At 36.9% G+C, this 6,572-nt stretch overlaps 1 long non-coding RNA gene across 1 annotated transcript; it reads left to right on the top strand.

Annotated features, from left to right (window-relative positions):
* The first annotated feature begins 14 nt into the window (after positions 1-14).
* Positions 15-602, top strand: LOC106699405. The gene is made up of 2 exons (XR_001350991.2): positions 15-223; positions 357-602. It is a non-coding gene; the product is annotated as an uncharacterized LOC106699405 (long non-coding RNA).
* Positions 603-6,572: the final 5,970 nt, after the last annotated feature.

Raw genomic sequence — 6,572 nt, 5'->3', positions numbered from 1 at the left:
TGACAGACGCTCGGCTGAACGCGGCAGATGCTTTGCCCGGGGCGGCGGGCTCCGCCGGCCCCATCCCGCCCTGACTCCCCCCTCCGGGCGGCTGGAGGCCGGAGGTCGGAAGCCGGGCGGCTCCCGGTCCCGAGATAACCCGAGCCCAGCGTTTGTCCCCGAAAAGCACGCGTCCGGAGAGGTCGCCACCGGGAGGCCAGGCGTGCGGGAGGCAAAAATAAATGTTCGTTCAATGAACGGAGGGGCAATCCCATTTTTTTTTTTTCTTTTCTGGCCTCCACCCTAAACCCCACCCCTTCTTGGAAACATTCTACTACTTTTTCATCTCACGGTTCTTTCCCCCTGTTTCTTCCCAGCCACGCTCCACAGGCTGTTCCCTCTGCTCACATGGATCAGACGGGGTCCAAAGGTGTTTAACAAACCATGGATTTGGGTAAATCGACTGGAGTTAAGAATTCCAGCCAAGAGGATTCAAGCGTTGATGTTATGGGCGTTCATTTCCTTCGATGTGCTAACCTTTTCTATTATTTTCATGGATTTTAAGTGAGTGACAGAATGTTTTTCCACCTTCAATAAAAGACATTCTGAGAGTAAATAAGCTATCATTGCATTGATCAAAACACTCTATGAAAAGGAAATTGTGACGAAGAGTTTTTAAAACATCTTAAAAGCTAGTGTATGTACTTTTCCTGTGGAAATCTTCGTTTTACCAGCCCAAAGAGAGAAAGGTAATGGACTGAATAGACTCGATTGAAAGAGCATTGAAAGATTCCTACATCCACCAGAAAGTCAGTCATACCTGACCTTGTGCTCGTGTTTGAGGTTCTAGAACTTCATCACCCTGTATGAAGGCTTTATGCCTGAAGATTTCTTTAAAAAAAAAAAATACACACTAGAGAGATCACCTGTTGAGCTATTATAAGTCAATGACACATTGGGGGTTTAATTTATCTGGTTACTTTCCAACCTGCTGGTTGAGATTTTAATTTAGAGGAAGCAAGTATCTGGAGCTCAGTGAGAACAGATCTGGAAAAGCCAGACTTCATGAGGCTTCAGGGCAGCCAGGCAAGAAAACTGAAAGGTGTTGAATGTGCTCTTTTCCGGGATCAAAATAAATTTAACTAGCCCTGGCCTGTGTGGCTCAGTTGGTTGAGCGTCCTTTCATGCACGGAGAGGAGAGGTCACCTGTTCCATCTCTAGTAGCAGATCAATGTATCTCTCTCTCTTCTCTCTCTAAAATCAATAAAGACATTTTTAAAGGTATATTACAAAGGAAGAATTACAGAGTCCCACCAATGAAAGGTTATATCATTTTCTAGTTTTTTAAAAGTGCTATATAGAGAAAACAAGAAAAGAGTACAATATTATAATTTGAATACAACTATTACCACCATCATGTTTTCATGTGAACTTGAATGCTTCTAGCTGCTTATAACTCAGTCCCCAATAGAGGGAGAACACTGTAGATAGTGGTCTATATTAGTCAATTTTTATTATAACTAACTAGAGGCCCATTGCACGAAGAGATTCATGCAATAGGCCTTCCTTCCCCTGGCTGCCAGCACTGGTTTTACTCCGGCACCCGGGACCCAGGCCTTAGCTCCGGCTGCAGCGGAGAAGCCAAGCCTCTTCAATCTTCAGCCATCTTCAGTCTTCAGCCGTTTTCAATCTTCAGCTGTCTTCAGTCTTCGCTCTGTGCCTGCATATGCAAATTAACCGCCATCTTTGTTGGGTTAATTTGCATGCTCATCCTGATTTGCTGGTGGGCGTAGCAGAGTGACACCAATTTGCATGTTTCTCTTTTATTAACTAATTTTTAGACATATTGGCCCTACACTGATTGGAATATGTCTATTTAAGTTTAAAAGAAATTAGGTTTTGCCCAGCTGGCACAGCTCAGTGATTGAACGTGGACCTATGAACCAGGAGGTCACACTTCGATTCCGGTCTGGGCATATGCCGGGGTTGTGGGCTCGATCCCCATTGTGGGGCTTGCAGAGGGCAAACAATCAATGGTTCTCTCTCGTCAATGATGTTTCTATCTCTCTCTTCCTCTCCCTTCCTTTCTGAAATCAATAAGAATATATTTTTTAAAAATAAAAAATTTATTTTTCAAAATAAATTAGGTCTGGAAAGTAGGCAAAAATTCACAATTTTTGCATTTCTTTACATTTTACATCAAAAAGCATTTTGTTATTAAGATCCAACCCTTTTGAAGTTTGCCTGTATGTGTAGTATAAACGTATTGTGAGTGTCTTATAATATGTGAGCAATAATCATATATTTTGCTATGCATGTATGATTTTATGGCAATTATAATGAATATGTCATTTTATATTTCCTTTATGTTTTTCAGTCTTTGAAAATATACCATGTGAATCATCCTATAAAGTTCTTATGAAAAGTTGCTTCTGTTATGGATTTTTTTTCCTGGTATAGTTTTCCAGAAAAGCATAATTGTTTGAAATGATTAGGAAACTAAGTTTTAAAAAGCATAATTGAAGATTTTATTTCCTTCATTATATAAGGATAATCTTCACAGTTCCTTTGGTACAAAGATTTTCAAATAGTTTCATTTCAGTTAAGAATTTTGTCCCTAGAACATATTCAGAGATTATTAAAATTATTATAAGCCTTCAGAGAAATATAGAAAGTAGATGATAGCTTCATATTTATAGTAGTCTTAGAAAATTAATTAGTAAATTTAACTAGTATAGACCAGTATGCCTAAAAAAGTGTGAACATTAATATATAACTTTATAAAAGTCAAATTTATTGAGATATAATTTATATACAGTAGAAGTTATATATCTATGTTTGAATAATTATTTTTTGTTGAGACAAGTATAATGGTATCCACTGTAAGGAAAGTAAGCATTTGAAAATCCAATCTGGAAAATATTTAAATAGGAGAAAGAGTAAGGTCAGCTTTATAGAAAAATTTATAATTATGTTTTGTGCCCCTCAAATATATTTTACAATAATTCAATTATAAAATTCTACTCACAGATTTTCAGAAACAAATCTATAGCATATAGCTTTCTATCTAGGTATTATCAAACTTTCAAACATTTATAATAACAATCCTGGACTTAAAGAATATTTTTCAGTTAAACAGATACTTTAAATGTGCAAAGTACCATTTTCTAGAAGAAGATACGAAGCTGTATAAGATACAGATTTTATCTCCTTGAACTCATATTCTGGTGAGAATAGGAATATACATAAGGAAGTCTAATATAAGTCATCCTGAGATACAAGTCTAAAAGAGAAGTTCTAGAGCAGTGGTTCTCAACCTGTGGGTCGCGACCCCTTTGGTGGTCGAACAACCCTTTCACAGGGGTTGCCTAAGACCATCCTGCATATCAGATATTTACATTATGATTCATAACAGGAGCAACATGACAGTTATGAAGTAGCAACGAAAATAATTTTATGGTTGGGTCACAACATGAGGAACTGTATTTAAAGGGCTAGAAGGTTGAGAACCACTGTTCTAGAGAGAGCAGTTTCTGAGGGCCTTTTTAGAATAATTTACATTTGGGCTTTGAATAAGAAGTCTTGGACTTACAAACTTGTAGAAAATGACATTTTAGACAGAAGGTAAACTTTAGTAATTGCAGAATAGTAGAAAAGTGAAAGAAAATAATATGAATGTTCATTACATACAAGAAAGAAACAACTGAAAATAAAGCCAAAAAGAGAAGTGGAACAGAAAATATGTAGGCTAAGGCAGGGAGAAAATTCAGTGGAGAAGAAGAAATACAGAAAAAAAAATGGGAGAATACAAGGTGACTTTGGAGGACTTGAGGATAATAAAGATAACGTGAAATAGTTCCTGACTGTGACAAGGATTACAATATGGATTATCCTTAGGTAGCTATTGTCTCTTTCTCCCCTAGAAATAAAGACTACATTTCCTAGCTTCCCTTGTATGGCCATATGACTAATGTTCTGGCCAATAGAATATAAGCTTTCAAGAACCTTCCTTAAGAGTGCTGCTGCTCTCATTTTGCCAATTCTTCTCCATTTAGTTAATTCTGCCACATGTAAAAAAGGTTGCAATGACCACTACCTTGGACCATGAGGACAAGGATCAATTACTAAGAATGATGAAACATAGACATAGGAGGTGTGTGGGCTTTTTAGAGCAGAACTGCCATACCAAACCTGACCTCTCTAGATCTGGATTTTGTATGAAAGAAAAATTTCTACTTAAGCTTTTTTTATTTTTTATTACAGCAAAACCTGATTATAAATATAATAGCTTTTTGATCAACATTACCACTACTAAAAATAAATTCAGGAATAATAATTAAATTTAACATTCAAGTGTTTGAGCACTGTCAGGTGCTACTATTTAAGTTATATTTTTCCATCTACCTGTCTCAACAACCCTTTGAAATATTATCATCTTCATTTTACAGGTGAGAAAACTGAAATTCAGGTAAGTTTTTTTAATTGCCAAAGATCACACCCGTAGAAAGTGGTAAAGCTAGTATTGGATCCTTTATCAATCAGACTCCAAAGTTGATGCATGCTCTTAATGACTGTGATGTCACTGAAGACCAGTTGGATGGCATACCTTTGTCATGCATTCAGTGAACATGATCTGTAGTTTCTCCTAGAGTCCCTTAACCCTGCCCAAACCTTCATAAATAGTCCTTTCATTAAACTTTCTTCAGTTAACAGCTAGACATTGCCATAATTTCCCCTGACTTAAATACCAGCTCTTTTAGGGGGTTCTCTTTAGCTTTGCTTTCTCCAGAAACTAGAATATTATTTCTGTAATGCTTTTTGCTAATCATGAACATTTTTTTCAGTTTGTTTTTTTAATCACTGAGCTGACCCAGCCTGCTGTTGCTTACCTACTTAATCACTGAGCTGACCCAGCCTGCTGTTGCTTACCTACTTAAGGCAAGAAGAGAGAAAAACTGGTGAAGGCATCTTCTTGGATTCTTAGGATAAAGCCCTTTGATTAGGATGTCTCCTAATCAAATAACATCCATGTCAAAGGTAACATTCCTCTTATTCCTAAAGACAATTGCAACATTTTTTCTCCCATCAGACTTCAAACCAGGTACTACTAGGTATGTATGACCAAATTTCTCTTAGAAACAGTCTGGGAATAGTGTAGTAGACAAGTATTGTTTTTGTCTGCCCTCCATCTCTCCTTTGGGAAACTGCTACGTTCTGACAAATTGAATGCAGAAAGAGAAAAAGTGGGTTAGGCTTGGGAAGGGTCAGACATATGTAAATAGGAAATTAATGGAGTTTTGCAAGGAATTGTCATTTTTAAATTTTTTAAAAGACTGTATATGGTTAGACTACAATGTAAACAAAGGGACCAATTTGGGTAAAGAACTATGGAAAAGGACAATAGGAGATTTCACTGTTGTTTAACAGTGGTCATAGAAAGGATAGGCAATAACATATATGCTAAATCAGTACTTCAAGTTCTGTTGTCCTAGATCCAAAGACCACCAGATATGAAAATTTACTCCACTAAAAAATGATTAGGAAAGGCAATAGGGAAAAGATGGAGCAACATTGTCCCAGTATCTGTAGTAAAAGAAGTAAGGAGTTAAGACTCAGCCAGAGATTGCAACTTGGTATTGCAAAGGAGTAAGGAGGACAGGCCTAAGTGAAACATAAGATGTCTCCAGTAGTCAGCAGAAGAGATGCCAGAAACAGAACTGATCCGAAAAGTTCAAAAAGGAAACAATGAAAAATTAATTACAGTCTTGATCTTGCTGTTCACATCCAGTTAGATTCATCTTTTAGCCTGCCAGATCTGTGATAATGCATTTCACACATGTTCAATGGCATCTGCTCTGCAAAACTAAGGATAAGTTTATCTTTCTTTTTAAAGTCACTTAAAGAACTTCTGCTTCTCTGCAGAAAAATACTAATGTAATGAACAATTTCAGTTTATGATTGGTTTTAATTCTTCTTAATTTTCTTACACAGTCTGAAGGACTTGTGAGTTTTTTGGTTTTGTTTTAGAAATTTATTGTCCTTTGACTTATACTTAAATAGTAGATGATGGAAAATGACATCAGTGTATGCAAATATTGGTTGACATTTTTTGTTTGCTCTTAAGTCTTTTTTAAATATTAGAATGCTACATGGAAAATTGGCAAAAATCAGTGGTAGAACACAACTTGAGTTAGAATAGGATAAGCCTATGATGACACTCAAGTTCCAGCTAAACACGTAAGATCCATTTACATTTTTACATTTAGTCTACCCCAAAAGTGAACAATCTTTCAAAACCTGGAAGGATACTGAATACTGTATACTGAACTCAACCTCCAAGGAGAGGCCTAGATTGGAAATACAACTTTGGGATCATCAAAATATGGATGTTATTTTAAGCCATGGGAATAGATGAGATCATTTATGGAGAGAGTACTTTTTAAAAGGAAAATAAGTCCTAGTTCAAAGCCCTAAGGAACTCTAATTTTTAAGGGAGTCGGGGGAGAAAAATAAATGGAGCCAGCAAGTGAGACTGAACAGGATTGTGAAGAGAACTAGAGACTGATATAGTAGCTGCCGGCGGGGGGGGGGGG

Source organism: Myotis lucifugus, unplaced genomic scaffold (assembly GCF_000147115.1).
Source record: "Myotis lucifugus unplaced genomic scaffold, Myoluc2.0 scaffold_5, whole genome shotgun sequence".
NCBI lineage: Eukaryota > Metazoa > Chordata > Mammalia > Chiroptera > Vespertilionidae > Myotis > Myotis lucifugus.
Note: the sequence above shows the minus strand (reverse complement) of the source record. Positions and strands in the feature narration are given on the sequence as shown.